Below are 25536 nucleotides of genomic sequence, written 5' to 3'. Positions count from 1 at the left end.
GGTAGTCTCTTTCACCATGCATTCCCCTACATCATACTTCCATAAACACACAACTGTCAGTGCATAAATAAATATAATAACAACAAGTCACCTTACCTTCCTGTACCCAGTACACTGACCTATAATAGAACACATACTTGTATCATCTCCCAAGGGACTATGATTCCTTAACGAATCCTATCATAACTAGAAAATAGTTGTTATACATGTCAAATACATGTTCATGAATATAGCACATACCCATATAATGTTAGAAATAATCAAGGTTACGAAGACTTCCTGTATTCATGCAAAGCACCCATTCATTTGGAATTTTGGTTTCCAGCATAGCCAAAGGAATTCTCAACTAATTCATTTCTTTTACCCTTTACCTTGTTGCAATTGAGTCTTACTATATATTGTCACATCACCCAACTATTAGTTATATAAACAAATCAATTGTTACCTTGTCACGCTAATACCATGCATGTTTCCCTGCAACTATTCACACATTTTAGTCACATATTCCAAAGACCAAGACATCATATCTATTAACTTAATATTAGCCCATACCATGACTAAAAACCATGTCATAATTAATTGTCAACTCAAAATCATTAGTCTTAATTCTACAACTAGCACCCACCTACACTCAAGCACATATCAGTGGTCTCAACACATATTGAGTTAGTACAACTATCTTAAAACAAGATCATTCATGCATGCAACCTTATAGACACATGCTCATATCATGCACTTAATCAAACAATCAAACAACCTGTAAGCATACCATGTTAAATAAACCAAATATACAACATAATCAAAATCATACCTCAATGTATCTCAGGGGAGGCTATCATATCTGCACAAGTTGGTCCATATTAATACGACATAATATCACAAGTATATTGACTCATACCTAAATATCATAACCATATCCATCTACACAGGCCAATCCATATTAGCATGATACATAATAACGACATGATATTAAATGCAATTACCATACTCATCATGCATATGACCACAATGCATATAACAACAAGTTACTATCATTTATGACCATCTGACGCATGTACATATGACTACACTCGACAACTAGCATCTATCATGCATGTAACCATGAGAAAAATTGAATGACAAGCATGTAGATAACTATAATTCTTATGAAAACCATTAACCAACATAACTAGTTTCCCGACATACAAACCTATATGAGGATCTGCTCTTACCCCGAGGTCCAGTGCTACAACCTCGCTCATATGATATGCATCTCTTCCTTCATCTCATCCAACACATCAACATCATAACATACAAATAGCATCATGATGACATAAACTACATGCAATGACCTCATGAATGAGAACCTTAACCATGACAATGGATGCATAACAACACACATCTAGCCCATCCAGTCCAAGTATTTGAAGTTTGAACCATGTTATGATATCACTCTGTAACGCCTCCTCCCATATCTACCCACTTTAACCAGCATGCCTAGGGTAAAAATGAGCTGAGGGATACTATGGCATGACTCAACCTTCTAGATAACCTTAAGGAAATGGAGTCGAAAAAACAAGACCTTACTGACTTCCCTCAGGTGCTACAGGACCCATGGGAACTAAACCGCTCCTCCAGTTGCCCAAACCATGAGTTAGATTTCTTTTTCACTAAAAAAAATCCAAGTCGCATGCACAAGCCTACATCCATGCGATTATAAGCCTCCAGTCACTCCCATAAGCCAAGAAGGGTGTGATTACAATATTTTTGAGCAAGTTCTATGCCTGCTACCGCGAGATTTGAGCCACTTTTTCAGGGCTAGTCTCCATACCACTACCCAGAACTTGGTGAGACTTTCCAAGACAATAAAAGACACCAAGAAAAATCCTATAACAAAAAAATTTATTAAGGACTTGACCTAACCAAGCCTAACCATGACAAACATTCTGTTAAACATGTGGTAAACATTCAACCTATAGGTTATGAATGTATATCTGAACATAGGGATCTAAAACTTATCTAATGCTTACCAAGAAGGACCATTGCCTTCTCAAAATAGTTTTCATAACACCAATTAGGTCATGCATTCATTAACTAGACATTCATTAATTAAAATATGATAAGAGCCATACTTAAATATGTCATATAACCATGCTTATAGCTCTTATTAACCATATGCAAAATCCAACCAAGTCATGGACTTGCACATACCACCCAACCATAGATTGGTTGAACCAAAACTTTCTTTTAGCCAATCACCCCTGTGCCATATTCCAAGCATGAATGTGGGATCTCATGGGATAAGCCAATCCATAAACAACCAAGGAAATCTATAAGTTAAACCACCTCCACCCTCACCATACCACAATCTCACCTAAACCCATCCCCATATCACAAAACCAAACCGAGCTTGAATTTCTCATAATTCCTTCACCATCCCTTGAGGAATTTTCCTATCTCCACCCACCTATTTAGGGCTTCCCGAAGAAAACTATCTCCACACCAAACCTTGGGATTTTTCATGAGACCACCTCACCTGGATCCAACCTTATGGTAATCTAAATCTCAACCAAGAAATAATCCCATCACACCATGGTTATATAGAAATGGAAAGGAAAGGCTAAAACCACTGTCAAAACCTAGCAAAACCCATGCCAATGACAAAAAATGGACCAAATACACACATGCACATACCATGCATGCCAAAACTAGCTAGGAAATCATACATGAAACCTGTTACCTGCAAGTATTCCCACTGAAGCTGCTTGATGTAACATTTCCTTGCTTAATCCTTGCTTTCATTTTCTTTCCTTGTCCTTCCTTTGCTTTCCTTTTCCTTCCTTTTCTTTACTTATCCTTCCTTTGATTGCTTGCTTTCCTTCTCCTCTTGGTGCTCTTCTCCTCTCTGAGAGTAATTCCAAAACAAAACTGACAAAAGGCTATGAATTGATCCTCAGAAGCCTTTTTATTATTGAGGCCTCTATTTTCTACAATTTCCATTATTTTCCTTCAATTTCCTCCTCACATGCAACGTGTGACCTTTTTTTTTTTTTTTTTTTTGTGTGGTTCACGGGGCACCAGAGGTGGGCCGCTACGTCCACGTAGATAATCGGGGCAGCTCCACCCGAAGGGAACTGTCGGTCGGCCAGATCGGGCCTAACCCCAAGGGCGTCGAGGAGATTTGACCCCGTGACCTCCCAAACCGGGAGAGTACTATCAACGGGAACTCGACCATTTGAGCTATCCCTCGGGGCATGCAACGTGTGACCTTTCACCCCCTTTTCTCCTATTTTCCTTTATTTTCATAAATAAAATTCCAATTAATGCCTCTTTGCCTTTGATAATGCCTTTTCCAATTTCCTTTAGCCATAATAAATGAAATTAACACCCAATGTTGGGTTGTGTTATATTCTTTTCACATAGTTAACAGGGGGTTTGAAGGGCACTCGTAACCCCACTTTTGGTTTTGGACCCTATGATAGGTTGGGCGGACCCACCTATGGTTTTTTGCATGATTTTCGCACATATTTTTTTTTGACACGATGGTTTTTGGTCCATGGTATTGGACAAGATGATTTTCGGTCCATGGTATTGGACACGATGGTTTTTGGTCCATGGTATTGGATGCTTCAGCATGTATAAATATGTATTTTAACATTGAAAGGAACATAATGAAAAATCAAGCTGGTAGTCCCGGTTTTTGGATCCAGGGGAAAATATCTGTGTATGTGTGTTTTATGTGTTATGCTCTCACATTGTTTATTTTTTGTGTTTTTATAATTCGTATGCAGGTAATTTCTATATGGGGTTAAAACATACATTTGGTATCAGAGCAGTTTTGGCTTCAAGGAGACGCCTTTGTTGTTGAGGGGTTTCTCTCGGGCCTGTGGTAGACCCTGTTCAGTGGGAGATCTGTGAGATCGATTATGGTGGTGAAAGAAGATGGCGAGCAGTGGAAAGATAGAGATCGAGAAATTTAATGGTTAAAGTTTTGAGTTGTGGAAACTCAAGATGGAGGATCTATTGGTGGATAAAGACCAGTGGATCATGGTAGATCCAGGTATTAAACCAACGGGAGTGTTCGATGAAGAATGGAAGAAGTTGGATCGGAAGGAAAAGAGCACAATACAATTGTGTGTCTCAGATTCAGTATTGTTGAATGTATTAGGGGAAGCTACGACGAAGGCTTTGTGGGACAAGTTAGGGACTTTGTACCCATCTAAGTCTCTGCGGAATAAACTGTTCCTGCGAAAAAAGTTGTATAACCTGAGGATGAAAGATGGAGACTCGGTGACAGAGAATCTTAATGCATTTAATACTATGGTAAGTCAGCTAGCATATGTTGATATTAAAATTTCAGATAAAGATAAGTGCATCAGTTTGTTGTGTTCTCTACCAGATTCGTGGGATAGTCTGGTTATTGCAATAGGTAGCAATGCAACTGCCTTGCATTTGTATGAAATAGTCTCATCCTTACTAACAAAGGAGATGAGACAGAAAAATATGGAGAGCCAAAATGGTGATGCCTTGTCTATACGAGGGCGGACCCATAACAGAAATAAAAATAAGTCATCGAGTGGGAGATCTAAATCTCCAGGAAAACCTGTAAAGGTGGTGTGCTGGAAATGTGGAAAGGAAGGACACTACAAAAGGCAATGTAAATCTAAAGCTCCTGACAAAGGAAAGGGATCTGATGAGGCTCCTTCTGCAGAGGCGAAAACCACCTCAGATGAAGGTGGGGATGTGTACTTGGCTTCTTCAAGTACACATGTAGATCATGAGGCATGGTTGATTGACTCAGGTGCATCCTTTCACTCACTCCCCATAGAGAGTGGTTCTGCAAGTATGAGAAATATGATGGTGGTGATGCCTTCTTGTGGGATGACAGAAAGGCTAGAATTGTTGGTCGTAGAAAAGTAAAGTTGAAGTTGCAAGGTGGAAGGGTTAGAATGCTTCCAGGTGTTCTACATATTCCTGCATTAGCCAAAAATCTGATTTCTGTTAGCAATCTGGATGATGCAGGTGTAAAAACATTGTTCAATAAGGATACCTGCAAGATGGTTCGGGGAGCACTGGTATTGATGTGGGGAGTTCGGATTGGAACTCTGTATAAGCTGCAAGGTAGCACTATTATTGATGGGTGCAATAGTTTTGTGGTTCCGAAAGTGGAGCAGAAAATCTAGTGGTCTCTGGAGAGAAGACCATACTGTGGCATCAAAGGCTTGGACATATTGGAGAAAAGGGCCTTCGGATACTTCATGGTAAAGGTATGGTAGAAGGTATGAATAATAGCTTTCTGGATTTTGATTTCTGTGAAAATTGTGTATATGGGAAGCTGAATTGGGTGAGTTTCCCCTCTAGTAGTAAGAGGGCGAAACAGATATTAGAACTTGTGCACAGTGATGTGTTTGGACCTGTGAAGGTTCCATCACTGGGTAAGTCTATGTACTATGTATCATTTATAGATGACTTCTCAAGGAATACATGGATATATTTCCTTAAGAAGAAATCTGAAGTCTTTGACAAGTTTAAAGAATTTAAGGCTCTGGTGGAAAACTAGACAGAGAAGAAGATAAAGGTGTTGAGGACAGATAATGGTGGAGAGTTTTGCAGTAAGGAATTTGAAGAATTTTGTAAGAAGTGTGGTATAGCACGGCAGAAGACTACTCCATATACACCTCAGCAAAATTGAGTTGTAGAAAGAATGAATAAGACGTTGATGGAAAGGGCAAGAAGCATGCTCAGTGGTGCCAGGTTAGGACAAGAATTCTGTGCAGAGGCAGTGGATACTGCATGTTACCTGGTCAACAGGTCACCTTCATACACGTTGGAGGATAAGAATCCACAAGAGTTATGGACTGGTAAGAAACCCTCTCTTTCACATTTGAAGATATTTGGATGTGATGCATATGTACATGTTCCAAAGGAGAAACAAACCAAGTTGGATAGTAAATCTGAAAAGTGCATCTTTATTGGGTACAAGGATGGTTTAAAGGGTTATAAGCTTTGGAACCCAGTCACATAGAAGGTTGTGTACAACCAATATGTGGTGTTCAAAGAGGTGAAAGATGTTATTAAACATGAATTCCAACGAAAGGAACCCGAGAAGATAGAGTTTGAGCTAAAGGAGGAAGAATCAGACTCTACAGTAGAGGAGGAATCAAAAGATGAAGAGCCACATACTCCGGCTATGAGAAGATCAGTTCAAGAAAGAAGGAAACCTGAAAGGTATATTCCATCTACTTTCTGTTCAAATTTTTCTTTATCTATTACTGATGATGATCCCGGAACTGTGAAGGAAGCAGTATATTCAGAGGATGGAAAACTCTGGAAAGAGGCCATGGTTGATGAAATGGCATCTTTGCACAAAAATGAGGCTTGGGATCTGGTGGAGTTGCTGGCTGGAAGGAAACCCATTGGTAGCAAATGGGTGTTCAAAAAGAAGACAAATGCAGAAGGAAAAGTGGAGAAATACAAAGCTCGGTTGGTAGCAAAAGGTTATTCCCAGGTGTCGGGAATTGATTTTGATGATATTTTTTTCTCCTGTTGCTAAGGTAACTTCTATTAGTTTACTTTTATCTGTTTCTACTGCTTTTGATTTTGAGGTAGAACAGATGGATGTGAAGACAGTATTTCTTCACGAGGATCTAGAAGAGGAAATCTACATGAAGCAACCTGAAGGCTTTGCAGCAAAGGATAAGAAAGAACTGGTATGCAAGTTAAAGAAGTCTCTATATGGGTTAAAGAAATCACCAAGGATGTGGTATCAGAACTTTGATACATTTATACGGGGACTTGGCTTCACCAGAAGCAAAGCAGATCACTGTGTGTATTTTAGATTAATTGGTGACTGTGTTATTTATCTGTTCTTGTATGTGGATGATATATTGCTGGTTGGAAATGACAAAGAAATTATCTAGGATTTGAAGACCCAATTGTCCTCCAAATTCGACATGAAAGATCTTGGTGCTGCAAACTATATTTTGGGCATGGAAATTAAAAGAGACCGGACAAAGAGAGAGCTATGGTTAAACTAGAGGAATTATGTCGAGACAATACTACAGAGGTTTAATATGCAGGATAGTAAACCGGTGAAGGTTTCTATTCCTGTAGGTGTGAGGTTATCTGCTGAATAATGTCCCAAGACACAAGAAGAGGAAGAGGACATGTCTTATGTTTCGTACGCAAGTGAAATCGGTAGCCTAATGTATGCAATGGTCTGTACTAGACCAGACATTGCACATGCAATGGGACTATTGAGCAGGTTTATGTCAAAACCAAGAAAGGAGCATTGGATAGCAGTGAAGTGGGTTTTCAGGTATTTGCATGGCACTAGTGATTATGGTCTGTGCTACCAAGGAAGACCAGGATTGGACAGAGTGTTGGATATTCGTTGGCTTTGTTGATGCAGACTGGGCTGGAGATAGGGATCAGAGAATATCTACAAGTGGGTATGTGTTTAACCTATTTGGAGGTGCAGTCAGTTGGATGAATAAGAAACAATCTTTAGTGGCATTATCAACTACAGAGGCAGAATACATGGCAGCCACTCATGCAAGCAAGGAAGCAGTTTAGTTGCAAAGATTGTGTTCAAGTATGGGGTTAGTACAGGAAGCTATAAGGATAGACTGTGATAGCCAAAGTGAAATTTTCTTGCCAAAGAACCCTGCATATCATTCAAAAACAAAGCACATTGATGTTCAATATCACTTTGTGAGGGATATGATAGAAGACAAAAAGGTGTTGCTGGTAAAGGTGGACATGCTGAAGAATACTGCAGATGCATTGACAAAATCTGTTAGCTCTGAGAATTTCTCTTGGTGTAGAGAGACAATGGGCATTTTAGAGCTGGGAAAATGACTAAGCTCTCTTGTGGCCCCCTGTGGAAAGAAAACAACAAGTGGGAGAATGTTGGGTTGTGTTATATTCTTTCCACGTAGTTAATAGGGGTTTGAAGGGCACCCGTAACCCCACCTTCTGGGGTCCAGGGCAGCGCCCCGGAAAATTTTGGTTTTGGACCTTATGTTAAGTTGGGCGGACCCACCTATGGTTTTGTGCATGATTTTCGCACATGTTTTTTTTTGGACGCGATGGTTTTCGGTCCATGGTATTGGATGCTTCGGCATGTACAAATATGTATTTTAACATTGAAAGGAACATAATGAAAAATCAAGCTAGTAGTCCCGTTTTTGGGATCCAGGGGAAAATATCTGTGTATATGTGTTTTATGTGTTATGCTCTCACATTGTTTATTTTTCTGTGTTTTTAGAATTCGTATGTAGGTAATTTTTGTATGGGGTTAAAACCTACACCCACTAGGATGTTTCGCCCAACATTCAGCTTGGAATAGGTGTCCCATGACGTTGGTCTTATAATTTCCTTTATTAAATTTATTACATGAATTTTTAACTGGGGGTTGTTACAACGAGACCCAGGGCAAGGGCCATGGTAGCATGTTGTCGTGAATTCAGAGTGACATGGCGCTCATAGGGCATGCCACATGGGGGGTGGAAAAGGGCATGGTGGTGGGCCAAAGAGGCAAAAAATTAGTGACGTCATAGAAAATTCCACATAGATGAGATGATGTTCACATGAAATCATCTCATGTGGACATCATCTTAGGGGATTGGGAGGGTTAGAAGTGTGCACCGAGGAGAAACGAGAGAGATTGATAGCTGAGGTGATAGAGATTATTCCTGACGGCTAGCAATAAATTGTCTATCTTGAGCTGATGTCATCTTCGGGGTCTCAAACCTTAGGGTGGTCATGATGTGCAAGTTTTTGGTGAGGCTGAGATTGATGGCCAATATTGACAAATTTTATTTTCCTAACGGTTGAAAAAAACAAGTTTGTCTTGTGATCTCAGGCCTCGAGGCATCACTATAATGGTGGTCGGTGAAACACGTCGAGAGATTTAAGCTGAGATGGGAAACCCCTTCCATCATTTGACATCAAAGGATCATCATCTTGCCTTGGGAATTTTTTTATGTGACTACATGGTATGCTAGGGAGTTGGGCCAAGGGGTGAGATTTATTAAAATGAGAATTTAACAATTTACAAGCCCTTGAAGGGGGGTCTAATGGAGGCCATGTGCGATGATGTGGCTTATGCCATAGTGGCTTGGTATAGGATGGAAAAATGACATGGACACGCTCAGGTGATGACATTGTAGTGAATTGGAATGCCATGTGGGAACCATGAGGGGACCACATGGGTGCCACATGGAAAAACCTAGTGATGTGGCAAGAGGTTATTTGTTGAATCTATAAATGGCAATCTCTTTTGATCTAGGAGTTGGATTGAGGAAAATTTTATATAACTAGAAATATCTCGACTAGACAAATGTAATAATGATGTTTACTTTAATTTACAAGGAGTTTTAAAATTGACAACAATTTTAGACCCCATTTCCATAACAAGACATTGGAGGTCGGGTCAATAATAGTAACACCTTCTACCACCCTTAGTTTGGGCTATGAGGTGGATGGGGTTGTTACAATTTCTTTAGTGTGAATTAGTTGCATTGTAATATATCTAGGGTGATTCAACATCTCATAGTCCCTTTGATACTAATTTCTATTGATTTGTAGCTAACACACAAGTGGACCATGATATCTATTTAAAAGTGATGGAGGGTCATTGCCGATGACTAATTGTGAGAAACACTCTTATGTATAAATTTTATTTTGCATTAATAGAATTACCTCAAGTGGAGATTTTGGCTATGGCCATGGATTGTTTCCCTCCTAGAGGGTTTTAACCACTTTAATTAATCAGTGTTATGACCTTTGATTTGGCTATTTGAGTGGTTATTAAAGCTATTTGTCTTGAATGGAACATATTATTTTCTCAAACAATAAAATTTGAGATGGACACTCTTGTAATTAATGTCAACATGAATGTAGTGGTCATCAATTCTCCAAATGGAATAATATGGACCTTTTGGACCAACCCCTATGTATTATCAATACTTACACAAGTTGAAGAAATGTTCATTTCTCAAGTCATTCCAATATTTTAGTTCAAGCACATTTGAGGTCAAAATACAAATACAATGGCTACACTATTAGTTTACCAAAACAAATTGCTTAAATAATAAAGTACCTTTTCTTCTACCTTTAAGATGCTAACATATTGGTTGTGAAAGGGAATAGGGAAAAGAATAGGAATTTTGTGAGATGAAATCACATGCCATCAATGTATTACAATGTAAGATACATACCAACAAATATTACAATGATCCTTGAATTGACTAGAACTCAAGTTCTACAAAATATAATGCTCAAACCATTGACCCTACTCAACTCATTAATATGTCTACATATAATGACCATCCATATTTTGAAGAGTCAAATACATCATGTCTATAAAATAGTGTTGTCACAATGGGGAACAAGCAATGTCTTCACCTTCAAATTTCCTACATGTGACAATAAATGGAAAATATCAAATAATTTGTTTGAAATTAAGATAATTTTCAATTATATAGGATTCACTACCCAAAAATTGGTTTATTAACAATCTATTAGTACAACAAAGAAGGAACAATATATTTCTCTGAACTAGGATGCAAGACATTTCCAACTTCAAATGAAGAATATTACACTTGAGAATGAGGCACTACACTTGATGAGATACCATGATAACATATTTGGTAATCATCTATGGTTCATATACTTCCTCTAAAATGTGATTATGCACCTATTGAAGTAAATAAATGGATAAATCTATAATGCAAAGTCAAGAGCACAATGCACCAACCATAATTAGGAACTATTCCTCCACCTAAAAAATATATACCTACAAATAAAATCCCAAGATATGGCACGGGATTTAGAACACAGATACATGGGAAAAGAGTGTCCTAGACCCTACAAATAGGTGAGCTTATAGAAATGATCACATGATTGTAGCGTCCATATTTTCTCTTCACTCTCAATGAAGATGAGCATAAAGTTACCATATTTTCTTATAATCATGAAGAAAGACCACCCTATAGACCTAATGATGAGACAAAAATAATGTACTACAATACCATTTCATAACCCTACATCATAGCTTTATACATGCACAAAAGAATTTCCTTCTTCCATTGTGAGATTTTGGAAAAATTCATGTACACAATAAAATATTGTATAGCATTACGCTTTATATTATAATGGCACTTGCATAGAAACACCATGTTACTAGACCTAGGATTTAGCTCAAGTGGTCATGAGCTAGACATGATACCTTTTATCTTTCCCCTAAAGCTGGGGAGGTCACAGGTTTGACTCTCTCGATCCCCTCTAGGTTAGAGTTCATAAACAAGGCTTATTATTATCCCATTTAGCATCCATTGATCATGGGGAAGTACTCATAGGGTTTTCCATGAGGTTTTACTTGGACAAAACACACACCATGTAACTATTTTTCATTTGTTCTAATAAAATCACATATATTTTGTTGGTATGAAGGGTAACATCAAAGTTGTACTCATACACATGGTTTGCAATGACTAGTTGTTGCCCCAAACATGGTAAATCTAAATTGTAGAGACCCACTTCAAACTAATGAAGAACTAAAATGTTCTTTCATAAATATGGCTCAACATGGAATCTTTGAGAAAACCATGACATATGGATACGTCAATTGATTCGGGTTGAACCTTTATTGCTAGATAGAAAAGGTATATTTACATCCAACCTAGTTCATGAATATCAAAAAAATTTAAATAGAGTATAATGGCATATAAAATGCAATGGGATTTCTTTCCTATAAAAAAGGGTCTCACCTTGAATTCATGTATAAATTTAGTGTAAGATATAGTTATATTCATCCCTCTACATTGATGAAAGAGGACATAAGTCATATCAACTTGAACCAAATGTTGATCAATTGAAAATTCATATCTTTGACATACTTAGAACATTGTGTTCAAATTGGATTGTGAATTGGTGTTCTATTGGTATGCAGTGTTGAATACATTGCTAAATATGCTTCCAAAGAAAAGGGAAGATCAAAGAGTTATTACCACATGTAAAGTATATTAACATATGCATCAAATCCACTTAACCTCATCACATATTTCCTTTAAGAATTTACATTTAGAAGCAATTGTTGATTAAGAGATAACAACCTGATATATATATTGCAAAAATCACCCCTTCTCACATGTGGCCAAATATTCACCAAGATAAATGGTGGTTTTAGAATATTTCATTGAATATCCCATGACCCATAAGATTTTTTTATTTAGATCTAGTTTCATCACTACTTATTTGAAACACCCTTCATTTTTCATTCCTCACAAAATTATAGACTTATAGCTAATGCATACAATTTGAAAATAGGTAGAGGAGAACTATACTAGCAAGCGTCAATGTATGAGCCCACAGGGATCAACACAATTGGAAAACATTTTGCTATAAAGTATTGTATAAAATCATGTGATTCAATGTTTAAATCCTCACGGGTCAAGCCGACAAAAAAAATAATTCTCCGTGTATGGCCACATTTTACAATAATCTAAATAAAGATTCAAGTTCCTTTGATGACTTTTGTTGAAGTGGAAAGCTTCTATGAAAACCATTTCATTGATTCACTACAGTCACATTAAATTCAAAAGAAGCCATTGTGCAAAACTAGGAGAGCATGCAAGATGATTATAGTCAATGCATGTTGATCAAATGCATGCTTCCAATCCTAATGGATCATTGTTTGAGGATGAGGATAACTATACAAATATGCATACCAAGATGGAGATGAATGGATGATGACAATAATTAAGATTGGTCTCCAATGACAATATCTATAAGTTAATGAGATTGGGAGGCTTGGATTTTGAGAGTTCAACACCAACCATATGTGCAGCCATCTCAATGTATTAGAAGCTACATTGGATACCATGCACATTTATTGATAGTAATGGGATAATCTATATATGTAGGAGAAACTTTAAGAAGGTGTATATGGAAAACCCTTATTATTGTGATCAACTTGGAAATGATATTATATTAAATGGGTAATGATAATGAATATGCCTATGCAACATGTTTTTAAACATTTTGAATTTTACTTCAATAATAGAACATTTAATCATCTTTCATCTAAGACTAATAGGTTAATATGCATAGAATGTGATGTTTGACACATCAATACCTTTTTTGTAACAATAAATATACTTATTATTCTTACAATTGTAAAAAAAACATGTTCTCCTCATTGAATTTGCAAATTAGAGGCAATATAATTTAATTCCTTTTTTGCAGATAAGCACAGTAAGGAGATGGCGACTAATTGTTAACCAAATATCAATATGTGTACATAGAGTTTTGTGTGTGGCCAAGTAGATTGCGTACACATATGTAACACCTTGCGAAGTTGCAAACATATGTTGCTGTGACATTAGATACTTACACTGACACTTAATGGAACTAAACCAAACAAAAAAGTTACCAATTCCACTCATAACATTGGTCAATGAGACAAATTTATCTTGAAATCACTTCAACATTAATTATACTTAAATACTAATAATTGATATTAAGAAAATTAACCATTTATATAAAATTTTGAAAATCAAAGTTTAATCTTCATTAGAATAGCACATATATTTTTAAATTTTTTTATATAAATTAAAAATAGTAAAAATATCTCATTTTAAAAATAATCTAAGATACACAAATAATCCTCATTGCTTGCACAATTAAATTCTTTTAACGTCAAACCACTCCACCCCTAAGCCAACTAAAAGTGTGGAGGGTGTGACTTCTTCAATGTTATGGACATAGTCTAATACATAAAAATTACTGAAATTATGCTACTTTAACCAATATGTTTGTAAGATAAGATAACGCACATATATACTGGTAATATTATATGATATTTAAACATGATAATGATATGCATGTTGTAAACAAATGCATATCATTATAATAATGTATAATTTCATATGTGTAGCACACAATTATGCATGTTCTACAACCTTAGGAATCCAATACAACGACTCATGCCCTTGAACGTTATCAAAAGAAAATTAGAGTTATGATAGTGGGGCCGCGAGACAATGACTCATGCCTTTGAACGTTATCATAACCAATTTAGAGTTATGGGGGTGGGGCCAGCAAAACTTAGTAAATAGTATTATCCAAATGTAAGCATCGAGAGAATTTCATTCATCAAATGGTATTAATACTCGTTCAACCACAACTTTATCAAACATTAAGTCCAAGGAATTCTACTTTTGATTATTTCTTTCTTGTGTTCACCTACAAAGATATATGCAATGAAATGAGGTTAATTAAAGGGTATCTTTATTCCCCTCCACTCATATCACATGCCTCCTGCTAAACAAAAACCAATTGATATCCTGATTCCAATAAGAAGATTGTCCTGTCTCTCCAACAAAGGAACGAAAATGACACAAAGTCACTATGATTGTTTCTGAAAAAGTCATAGTGATGCAACAATATTGAAAATACTAGGGCTTCACTCAATGAACCTATGTCATAACACATGCATTCATGGTATACTAAACAATACCCTTAATTTGACTATATATTGGAAAATACCTCTAAAAATCTGTTTATTTACCCCCCTACAAATACAAACCCAATACACCTTCCCAATTTTATAAAACCCCTACTTTCACTAGATATTGAAGGTATCCATTTTCATTAACATTTTTTATACCCCTTTATATTTTTCATTAACTTTGAGCTCCATTTTTTATACACAACATATAAAAATCATTTTCCCCCTATTATATGCTCAATATATTATGTCATTTTTTCCTCAATATATATCCCCCAATATGAATGCACATGGCATGGTATTTCTCCCCCAGTGAAGCCCCATGGTTGAAAATTAAATATATATTTTTTGGGCTCTCATTGGCCTTCCAAATGGCACATTGGTGAGAGAATGACTCAGCTGAACTGTGTTATGTTGTGGAAATGAGCCCATAGACTGCTCCTGATATGGCTAGGTGGGGGATTTTGAAATACTTTCACAACCCATTAATCTTCTCATAGGGGGAGCTCTTGTTATTTATGATTGTTTTGTGGAGACCTCATTGGGAGGTCTTCGATGTCTAGGGGACATATTTAGGGATATCGACAGATGTTGATATCTATTTTATGACAAGTCTACATCCTCTGGGTGAGGATTTACCATCCAAGCCACCTCGACATGATTTATAGTTGGAGAACTTAGCACACTAGTGGTGTGGATCTAATTCATTGGAGGGTGGGGCCATTAGGGTGGCCATGATATTGGATGTCGGTCTAGAAGCAACGACAATGATGACCGTCCATATTTTTGGTTATGATGAGGAGGATTGATGAAGATGGTTCTGGTGATTTGAGTTTTGTGCAACCAACTAATGAGCCCTGAGCTTGGGTTCTAAACCAACTACGAGTTGTTTGGGTTTATGATATGAAAGAGTGTATGGAGGCCCTGGAGCAACATGAGCTACGGAAAGTCCTGTGGGCGCGGAGAGCGAAGTTGTAATTAAGTCATAGGGTTGTCTACCCTTACTTTTGTAATGTAGTGTCGGCTTGAGAGTTCTACCCATGGTTCGCGGACCATGGGATTATATAAATAGAGCAAGGCTCTTAGTGTAAAGGTACAATGAAGTCATCCATAGAAGATTTAAGGATGAATCATTGAGTCTAAGTGTAAAGTCGAGTCTTTAGGTAGTAGAGTAGGAGAAGGCTCTGCCGCTGAGTGCAATGAGGCCTAGTAGTCTACAGCTGAGTGAGCGGACCCCTGCAGCTGAGTGTGTAGGGCAGGTTGAGTCTGTAACCAGTTGAAGCATTAATAAAGAGAAGTTTTAAATTATTTATATGTATCTTTTCCTGTTTTATGCATTGAAGTATATTGGGTATGAATTGCAAGTTTACTATTTTTTTCTGCATGAACTTATATGAATCTGTTGAATAAGTGAACGTAAGATAAAGTATCTATTTACGCGAAGATAACTAATTTTTATAAGAAGATAAGTAAGATCCGCGGTGTAACTTGGGGAAATAGCACAGATCGCTACTTTAGCAGCATGAAAGCTCCTCAGCCCCTAGTTAGGGCTGCGCAAAGTCGGGTATAACAGAGCGCGAAGGCATCGCAGGTCAAGAAAGTGTGTGAAGTGACCTGCACGAAGATATTCGTAGTTAGACTAAATCGACCCCTCAGACATCTCAAGGGTGCAGAAACTTGGTTCCAGCATCCCCCCCATACTGCTTTGGGTGAGACCTCAGTCTGCGCTCTGCGGACTATTGCTGAAAGGGCCAGTAGTACAGGGATTTGTTTGAATAAATAACTTCGAACCTGGGTCAGGCCCCATCAAGCCAATAAATGGTTCCGTTGCCAGGACCAGAATATGCATAGAGATGTCTGATGTCGTATCGTTGGAATCCAACTAAGAAGAAAATTAAAGGTTGGTTGGATAGGAGAATTCATGAGTTCGCGAGGCAGGATAACGGGAATCTGCGACTATCGAAGGAAGAGTGGTTAGACTGCTACATGTACACAGAGATCCACAAAATTTTCTTCACATTTTTCCCTACTGAGCTGTACGAGTGGATCGCAAAGCTAGAAGATAGCCAAGGAAGGTGGAAACTCGACAATCTTATTGTATGGACCCCAGAGTTGGTGCGCAGATTGGAAGCATCGAAGGATAAGATCATGCGCACTATTGACCACTGGCTCAATCAGATTATAAGAGGATTCATTACTAAGTTCGCGGTAGATACTTCAGTTAGCTATAGCGAGGCAGAGCGACGCTTTCTCAAAGGACCACGAGGTAAGTACATAATGTCTATAAATACTTGGGTTAAAATGTTATTGTGTGAAAAGAGAGTTATGCAATTACCTTGATGTCTGGAGCTACGCGAAGTGGAAAAACCTACAGAAACGAAAGGAGTAAGGGACCAGAGAATAGCCCTTTGATTTCACCTCCGCGAGGAGACGAGGAAGAGCTCACGAAGGTCTCACCGAGAAGTGCAATCAATTTGATAAGACAAAGGATTCTGCACATACCACTCCCACGCAGACCACCACCAGCTTCATCGCCTTCACCTCCATCTTCGCTCGTACCACCTTCGCCACCACCGCGAGTCAATATGGCAAGTGCGATAAAGTTGCCTGTGTTCAAGGGAGTAGGAAATGAAGATCCGGACTAGTTTTGGTTCGTGATAAGGCCTTTATGGGAAGCGTAGGGAGTTACAGATGATAATATAAAGAAAGCGACGCTGGTCAACGCCCTGTAGGATCGCACGCTGACCTGCTATATTAAGCATTCTAATGACAATCCGAATGTGGGGATCACGGATATCCAAATTGCGTTGAACGGAGAATTTAACAGGCCGAAGTCATAAGCGCAGTCGATCATTGGATTCAAAGAGATCACAATGCTACCAGGAAAGACTCCTTGGGATTTGGATCAGAGATTGAAGTGCACAATTCATGAAGCTAATATGACTTTGACAGACTGACAACACCACGAATCGTTTGTAGCATCGCTAATGCCGCATTGTGGAACGTGCTGTCGCAATAGAGGTTAACAAACCAAGAAGAGGCCTTGGAGATCGCGATGAGGCTGCATGAGACCCTGATATAGGATCCTAACTTGGGAGTTCAACAGATCCACGTGCAGTTGAAAAATTTATGCCTTGAGATGCAGAGTCTGAAACAAGATAGGACAGCTCACCCAGAAGTGCGCAAAGAAGTATGGTGCGTAAAATGCAAGGGTCAGGGTCATGATAAGGACCATTGCCCTGTGTTTGAGAATTACCTCATAGGAGGAGGGCCAATGCCATTAAGACCAGAGGCATAAGAAGGACCTAGCACGGCACCTACTTTGTGGTGCACGATTTGTCAAATAGGAGGAATGCATGCTACATACAACTGCCATTTGTTACAAAAGTACACACAAAATTCACAACAGTTGTTCTGTAATTTTTGTAGATCGGTTGGACACAATGAGCGCACCTGTAGAATCTATGAGCTAATGATGGATAGAACTCCCACCTATAGAGTTCAGGCTGAAACACGGCCCCTTGTCTAGAACGCAGGAGCGGCACGGACGAGGCTGAGGTGGAGGAGGACCTGGAAGAGGTCGCGAAAAGCTGATATGTTACAATTGCAGAGGGCCAGGACATTATACCCATGATTTTACGAATCCAAAGCGTCCATCATGTTTATATTGTACCTTATTTGATCATGAGACAGAGGATTTTCCTACGCTAATGGCTAGGTTGTGCGACAAGGGAGCACTACAACCTCCCCCGACTCAGAACCTATAGATGATGAGGCCTGAGCCACGCGAGGAAGATCCAAATGTGAACATTGTGCTCCGTAGTGGAATTACGATGGGAGATGATGAAGGCAAACAACCTGAAGATAGTACTTGGGTTCACAAGGCTCCGGCGAAAGAACCAGAGTTTGATTTGGAGTGCGCTAAGGAAACCTTCATGGAAGCTAAGAAGAGCTTTGTTGATGCCTCCACTTCAGGAAGCAAAGATAGATTGGAGTCGGAAATGAACCCATCTATGCTTACGACATTCCTAGAAACATGCATGAAACTACTACGCGACAGTAAGGCTGTAAAGGGATTGCAATGGGACCATGCCAGGAGAGCCCCGCGTAGTCCGAAAGATTGGAAAGAATGTGACAAGGACGGAAAGAGAAATGAGGTTGACCACGTAGATTGGAGGATATGAGATGTACCAAGTAATTCTGGACCTAGGATCGAACACAAACGTTCTGTCGAAGCAAACATGGGAGTGCATGGGAAGGCCTACACTACAATGGTCTCCTATCCAAATGAGAATGGCGAACCAGCAAAAGATAATACCTATGGTGAGATTACAGGGAATCACCGTGGATGTTGAAAGGGCAAGCACGCTAGCAGACTTTGAAGTGATAGAGATTGTTGATAGCAGCAATCCCTACCCTGCGCTCCTAGGAATCGATTAGGCCACTGACATGAACGGGGTGATTAATCTGAAGAAGCGCAATATGATTTTTGAGAAAAAGTCTCTACGCGTAGTCGTACCTTTGGACCTTGCAGAAGGATCACACTACACAGAGCTGGTGTGTGACTATGAAAGCGACGACGATTTGGATTGCATCTACAATATAACCGTGCGAGAGAAAGACTGGGTAAATCCCACTATGGATGGACAAATCTCATGGGAGCATGAAAGCTCCTATACGTCGGATTCAGATGAAGAGATAGAGTGATGGAAGAACCAGTTACATGAGGTAACCACGCTAAACTGTAACATGATGACAAGATCATTTCGCTGCGTATCGACAGAAGTGAGAGATTTGCCTACTTATGATGGATTAAGTGAGGTAGATGATTTCTTGGACATATTTGAAAGGGAGGTGCCGGAAAAGCAACGTTTCCAGGCTTTGAAGTGGGTATTGTGCGCTACGCCCACGAGGTGGTGGGGTACGCACCAAGGAAGCTTTGAGGACTGGCGCGAATGTAGGAGAATGATGCGCATGCATTTTGGGAAGCCTCAGATGTGACTAACAGATAAATACAATGTATGGGATGGTCTGCGCACGCATCTATCCAGGTGGGTACAAGCATATGGTAAACAACCTGCGTGGATGCACATGGACTTCGCGTTGGGGAACACGGTCAATAAGCATGTGTTGGGGAGGCAATTGCGCAAACGGTCCCTTGAGTTGGAACGACAGAGGGTGGAAAGAACGAGTGCGCAGAAGGTTACCCACGCAGAAGCATTTAACGAAGTATGCGAAGCACTGAACAGGGTATATAATGCGCAACGAAGTGATTGGGACCTACGCGTACCAGCAGTTTTGTGGGATTATAGGACAACGTGCAAGAAACTGACGGGATGGATGCCTTCTGGGCTGGCCTATGGAGCAAACATTGTAATCCCAATGGATTATGTTATGCCTAGTCCACGCATAGCAGCGTTCGTGGATATGATGGTTTGCAAAGCCTTGGAGGAAGGGATCGTGTAGCTGAACGAAGAAGAATGTTTGGTACCTGATGAAGAGATCCAACAAGGTGATCTTAGGCTCCAAGAACTCATGTAAGAAAGAGTGTGGTTAAGGGAGAAAGAGCTCTGATGTAAGTAAATGTCAAGAAGCTTGAGGAAGAAATAAAGAAGGATTTTCTTGATAAGAAAACTGTGGTGATAAAACAAGGTGCGCATGATTACGTTGGCGAATTTGGGGACTACCGTCGAGAGTTGATCAGCTTGATGCCTTGGATTGGACCGTATAGTACTAGAGGGATCATCGATGATGGCGTGATGCAGATGGTGAAGTGCATGATGTAGACAATCAAGTTAAAAAACAGACTTTTCCCAAGAAAAGTGATTGATGGTCGGTTGAAGTTGTATACAGGAGGCACGGCCACTTGACTAGCCATGGGAAGCACATTCTTAGTGCTCCAAGCAGTTGAAAGGAGGCGCGGGACTATAAACTACCCTGCTCGAGAGCTATGCAATGCCAGGGTTGCGTGTAGGAGCGAAGTTTCATGGGGTCCACGACAGCGCAAGGGTGGTTGCGCTGCCACGTGGGTTGGCTAGAAAGTGACCGTTGTAGTCACTATTCACGATGTGACGCTTGACTTGAGACCAAATGGAGCGGGTGGTAGGAATTTAAGGCGCGCTTTATGGGCAATATCTGGGAAAATCTTCCACCAAGGGAGAATTAATGGACTGGATTTGGGGGGAACGGTCGAATTTGAATTCAAAAGGTGCTATAAATTGCAAAGGGCTGCCCCGCAAACAACACTTGGTCATTCACAAATTAAGTTGTCGTGCGCCCAGAGTATTCTGAACCAAGACTTGTTTAACCTATTGAGAGCGTTGTTTGAGGACCTAGTTGAGTAGTTGATATATTTCTGGACAAACAAAATGGCAGCATCTGAAGAAGCTAGGGAAATTGGAGAAATAACCGCCCAAGAGGCCACGCAAGCCATGAGAGTAGAGGATGCCCCTTAGAGCGCCAGGATAGTTTCGGAAATCCCTAAATCACCGCGCACACCGAGGCCCAAGAAAGATAAGCAACCGATGATTCCGGTATGCATGTCCCCTCGAAACCCACTGAGAACTAAATTGACCATGGAGGAAAAAGGGAAAGCAGTCAATTTGGAAACCGATGAGGAGGAGGAAGACCTTGAGGACATCCTGATAGAAAAGGACGAGGACAAAGACATGGAGGAAGAAATTGAGGGTGTGGACCCTCCAACTAGGCTACTCGCATATGTTCCTCTGCGGAAGGGGAAGGCAAAGGTGCCCAAGGACCTCGATGAGAGCAAGAGCTCTCTGTAGACTCCGCTGCTACCTGACGATATCATTTTTGAAGGAGCGCACCTGGGATAGGTGTTGAGTTTGAAGTTCGAAGATTGAGATCTCGTCGACCACGAGAAATTCCCTCACTTGGCAACTACACAGCTAATGAAGCCGAAGTAAAACACCACGGCAGGAGTCATAGAGTTGGAGCCGCGCAAGTGGTTATGCGGAGTCGAAATCATAGGGTTGTTGAACCTGGTCTGGGTGCTGCATTACCATCGCGCACTAGTGACCATCTTCGTCGTCAAGCAGCTGCTCTGCCTGGTGCATGGTGGGTGTTTGTGACTAGAGGAGCCTATCCCCATCACGGACCACCTAATCCATAGAATTACTCGACTCCCTTGTAAAGGGGAAGACCCAACAGACATTTCGGAGGGTAAAAGCAGTGATTTGGCCATCGCAGAGGCCATGAAAAAGAAATACAAGCTGGAGAAGAAAAAGAGGGGCTACGCGATCTCCAGTATCAACAACAAGGCAATTAGATTTGCGACTCAGATACTAGCGGGTATGGTCATGCGGAAGTGTCGCGCGGATGAGGTGCCAGCGCCGATGGTTGCACTTACTGAGCAGTGCACAGAGGGGGTCCAATTTAACTAGTCCAAATTCTTGTGCAAGGAGTTCCTGGAGAATTGCCGCAAGGCACAGGAACAGGGGAAAACCTTCCACTGTGCATGGCTTCTACTGTCCATAGTGTTGGTGGCTGGGGAATTGCCTAAGGACAGTCGATTCCCTGCAATTGTGAGGGATCTCCTAGAGGCCACGAAGTACGCTTCGATATGGGCCACTAAATACGTGCACTGGATCCGAGACAGTGAAATATTCTAGGTGTTCATGGAGATGAACATCAGAATGGGGATTAACCGCAAGCCGCGGTTATCGCCCACTGTCTATAACAGCTTACAAAGCTTCATGGAGTTCAAGGTGGACTTCCACCACGTCTACATCAAGGCGCGCAAGGACCCCATGAAGAAGTGGAATTAGCTCCCGTACATGGCCACAGATGATGTTATCTTCGATGTACTTGAGGCATGGCCACCAGAGTGGCGCGCTCCAGCCACCTCCGCGACGGAACTGGAAAAGTCTGCTGCACAGCGAAAGAAGGAGGAGACAAAACTACGGATGGCGTAGTTGGCAGAAAAGAGAAGAAAAGAGGCCGCAACAGAAGCACAGAAGGCAGCAGAGAAGGAGCGCGAGGGCCGGAAGTCGCCTTCACCTGAGCAGGAACAAGAAATGGAGATAGAGATAGAGGAGGGTGGCACAGACCTACAAACGACAACACGGTTAAAGCGCCAGCGCCCGAGAGAGCAGGTGGGGCTGCGAAAGAAGTCAAAATTGTCTAATAATTCTTTTAACCCGATCACCCTCACTGAGGGAGATCTGCACGATATAGGGGAGACGGTGCGTGAAGTCACCACGGAGGCCCTCCAGCAATTGGCGGAGGAGAATCAGATTGTGTTGGGGGCCCTCCAAACACAGATTCAGGAGTTGCAAGTGCGCACTCCCCAGGCTGGTACTCTCTCGACCAACCTTGTAGTAGGAACGACCGCGGCTAAGGAAATGTTGTGCGCCCACACAACCAATACAATAGTGCTGCCAGAGGGGGCACTAGTTATAGAAAACGAGGCCGACAGGCCTACGGTCAGTGCATTGAAAGGGGTAGGAATCAACATGGTTGTGCTCCCTCGGGAGACGCTCTATGTCCTGTAGGACAGAGTGACTACAGAACTGTGAGCTAGGGAGGGTCGCGCGCTACAGGTGTTGAGTGAACAAAGAATCAACATGGAGAAACTGAGCCTGCAACGTGACGAGGTTGTGGCGCAAAATTGACAGATGGTGCAGGTGGTTGAGGAGGCCTGCCAGATGGTCCCTGAGTTGGCCATCCCAGCAGAGGTTAGCACCAGGAGTGCGCGAGCCGCGAGAAGAGATGGCCAAGGTTTAGCTGGAGCTGAACCTTCAGATAACAAAGCTGTGGTTGAAGGCGCAGCCTTCAACTCCTCTAGAGGTAAGGGAACAGCATGCCAGTGCCATTACATTGGGGATGGAGGAGATCAACTATGCAATAAAGGACTGCACCAAAATGTTGGAAGAATTGTTCGAGGTCCTCACCACTCTGCAGGAGGACCTGAAAATACAATGCTTAGAAACAGAGGCGCGTGAGCTACAACAACAGTATGACAACGTTAAAGGGACCGTGCAGATGGTGGCCCTTACACAGAGGCTCGCGGGGATGCAATAGGCCAAAGTGCTTAAGGAGCAGGTAGATGCAACGCGACATAGAGAAGTGGTTCTGAAGGCACGCATCTGGCCTTGGATCGACGAGGCCTTTGTAATCACAACAACAATTCAAGGCAAGCTCGTGCAAATGTAGGCGATGCAGGAGCAGATACAGGGAAGCAGTTCAGATACCACAATCTTCGAACAATGCATCCAGGAGATACAACAGGTAGCCGCTTAGTGTGCTACTAATCTTGTAGTAGTCCGAGCAGAGTTGGGAGGTCTCCGCGCAAAGATCTCTGCACGGATAAAATGACTCGAGGGTGAGTCATGATGTTTGTGTTGGGGGCCTGTTGGGCGCGAGATCCCCCCAAGGCAAGTTTTGGGGCTTAAAGCCCAAGTTTTGACTAAGTTCGATGTAAAGACTCCGCGATTTGTGGGCGCAGAGCACGAAGTTGTAATTAAGTCATAGGGTTGTCCACCCTTACTTTTGTAATGTAGTGTCAGCTTGAGAGTTCTACCCATGGTTCGCGGACCATGGGATTGTATAAATAGAGTGAGGCTCTAAGTGTAAAGGGACAATGAAGTCATCCATAGAAGATCTAATGATGAAGCATTGAGTCTAAGTGTAAAGTCGAGTCTTTGGGTAGTAGAGTAGGAGAAGGCTCTGTAGCTGAGTGCACAGAGGCCTAGTAGTCTGCAGCTGAGTGCGCAGGGTAGGTTGAGTCTGTAACCAGTTGAAGCATTAATAAAGAGAAGTTTTACATTATTTCTGTGTATCTTTTCCTGTTTTATGCATTGAAGTATATTGGGTATGAATTGCAAGTTTACTGTTTATTTGTTGCGCGAACTTATATGAATGTGTTGAATAAGTGAATATAAGATAAAGTATGTGTTTACGCTAATATAACTAACTGTTATAAGAAGATAAGTAAGATCCGTGGTGTAACTTGGGGAAATAGCGCAGATTGCTACTTTAGCAGTGTGAAAGCTCCTCAGCCCTTGGTTAGGGCTGCGAAAGTTGGGTATAACAGGGCGCGAAGGCCTCACCGGTCAGGAAAGTGTGTGAAGTGACGTGCACTAAGATATTCATAGTCAGACTAAATCGACCCCTCAGACATCCCAAGGGTGTAGAAACTTGGTTCCAGCATCCCCCCCATACTGCTTCGGGTGAGACCTCAGTCCGCGCTCCGTGGACTGTTGCCGAAAGGGCCAGTAGTACTGGAATTTGTTTGGCTAAATAACTCTGAACCTGGGTCAGGCCCCCTCAAGCCAACAAGTCCAAAGTTGAGACATTCCTAGATGGCCATAAGGTGCCCTGAAAGGCGGACACCATCAAGGGTGTTTCACTTGGGTGTAGGTTCGAGGGAGTATAGAAATGTCTTAGAATTCATGGTTGTTGGATTAAGTAATCAAGGTTTATACATTACATATATTACATTTTGGACATTTACATGACATTCGTTTCAACCAGAAAATTTCCAAATTTTAGAACTGCCATGGCATGGTTAGCGATTTTCATTTCCACATTTGAATTAGATATTTTTGACCTAGGTGGTTGTGGTAACATTGTCTAAAAGGTATTTTAGGACATTATAGAAATAATTATATAGAAACCATTTCATTCCTTCACTGTAGTCATAGTGATTTCAAAAAAAGGCATTATGGAAAACTAGGAGAGCGTGCAAGATAATTATAGTCAATGCATGATACAAATAAACTATTTCATAGTGAAATGAATGAAGGCCACTCATTGTCTATATAGCTTCCCATTGATTTACGATGTACTCAAAGCAGCAGCGAGAGACCCATGACATGGCAGCCTTCAATGAATAATGAAATACCAAGGGAAAACGATTTTGGAGTGCAAAATAATTTTGAGAGTTTGTTAAATTGTGTACCATGCGCTAAGTTTAACAAAACCAATCATCATCAACATGAAAATCCAGTTCGACAAATCCATCTTAGTGAATTTGTGGATTCTCAAATTGAAACTCAATCAGAGGAGCATGAGGAGGTTAT

This window comes from Pinus tabuliformis, chromosome Q (genome assembly GCF_031772625.1).
Source record: "Pinus tabuliformis cultivar Carrire ecotype Pingquan chromosome Q, CPIR1, whole genome shotgun sequence".
In the NCBI taxonomy this organism is placed as follows: domain Eukaryota; kingdom Viridiplantae; phylum Streptophyta; class Pinopsida; order Pinales; family Pinaceae; genus Pinus; species Pinus tabuliformis.
This window is presented reverse-complemented; position numbering follows the sequence as displayed.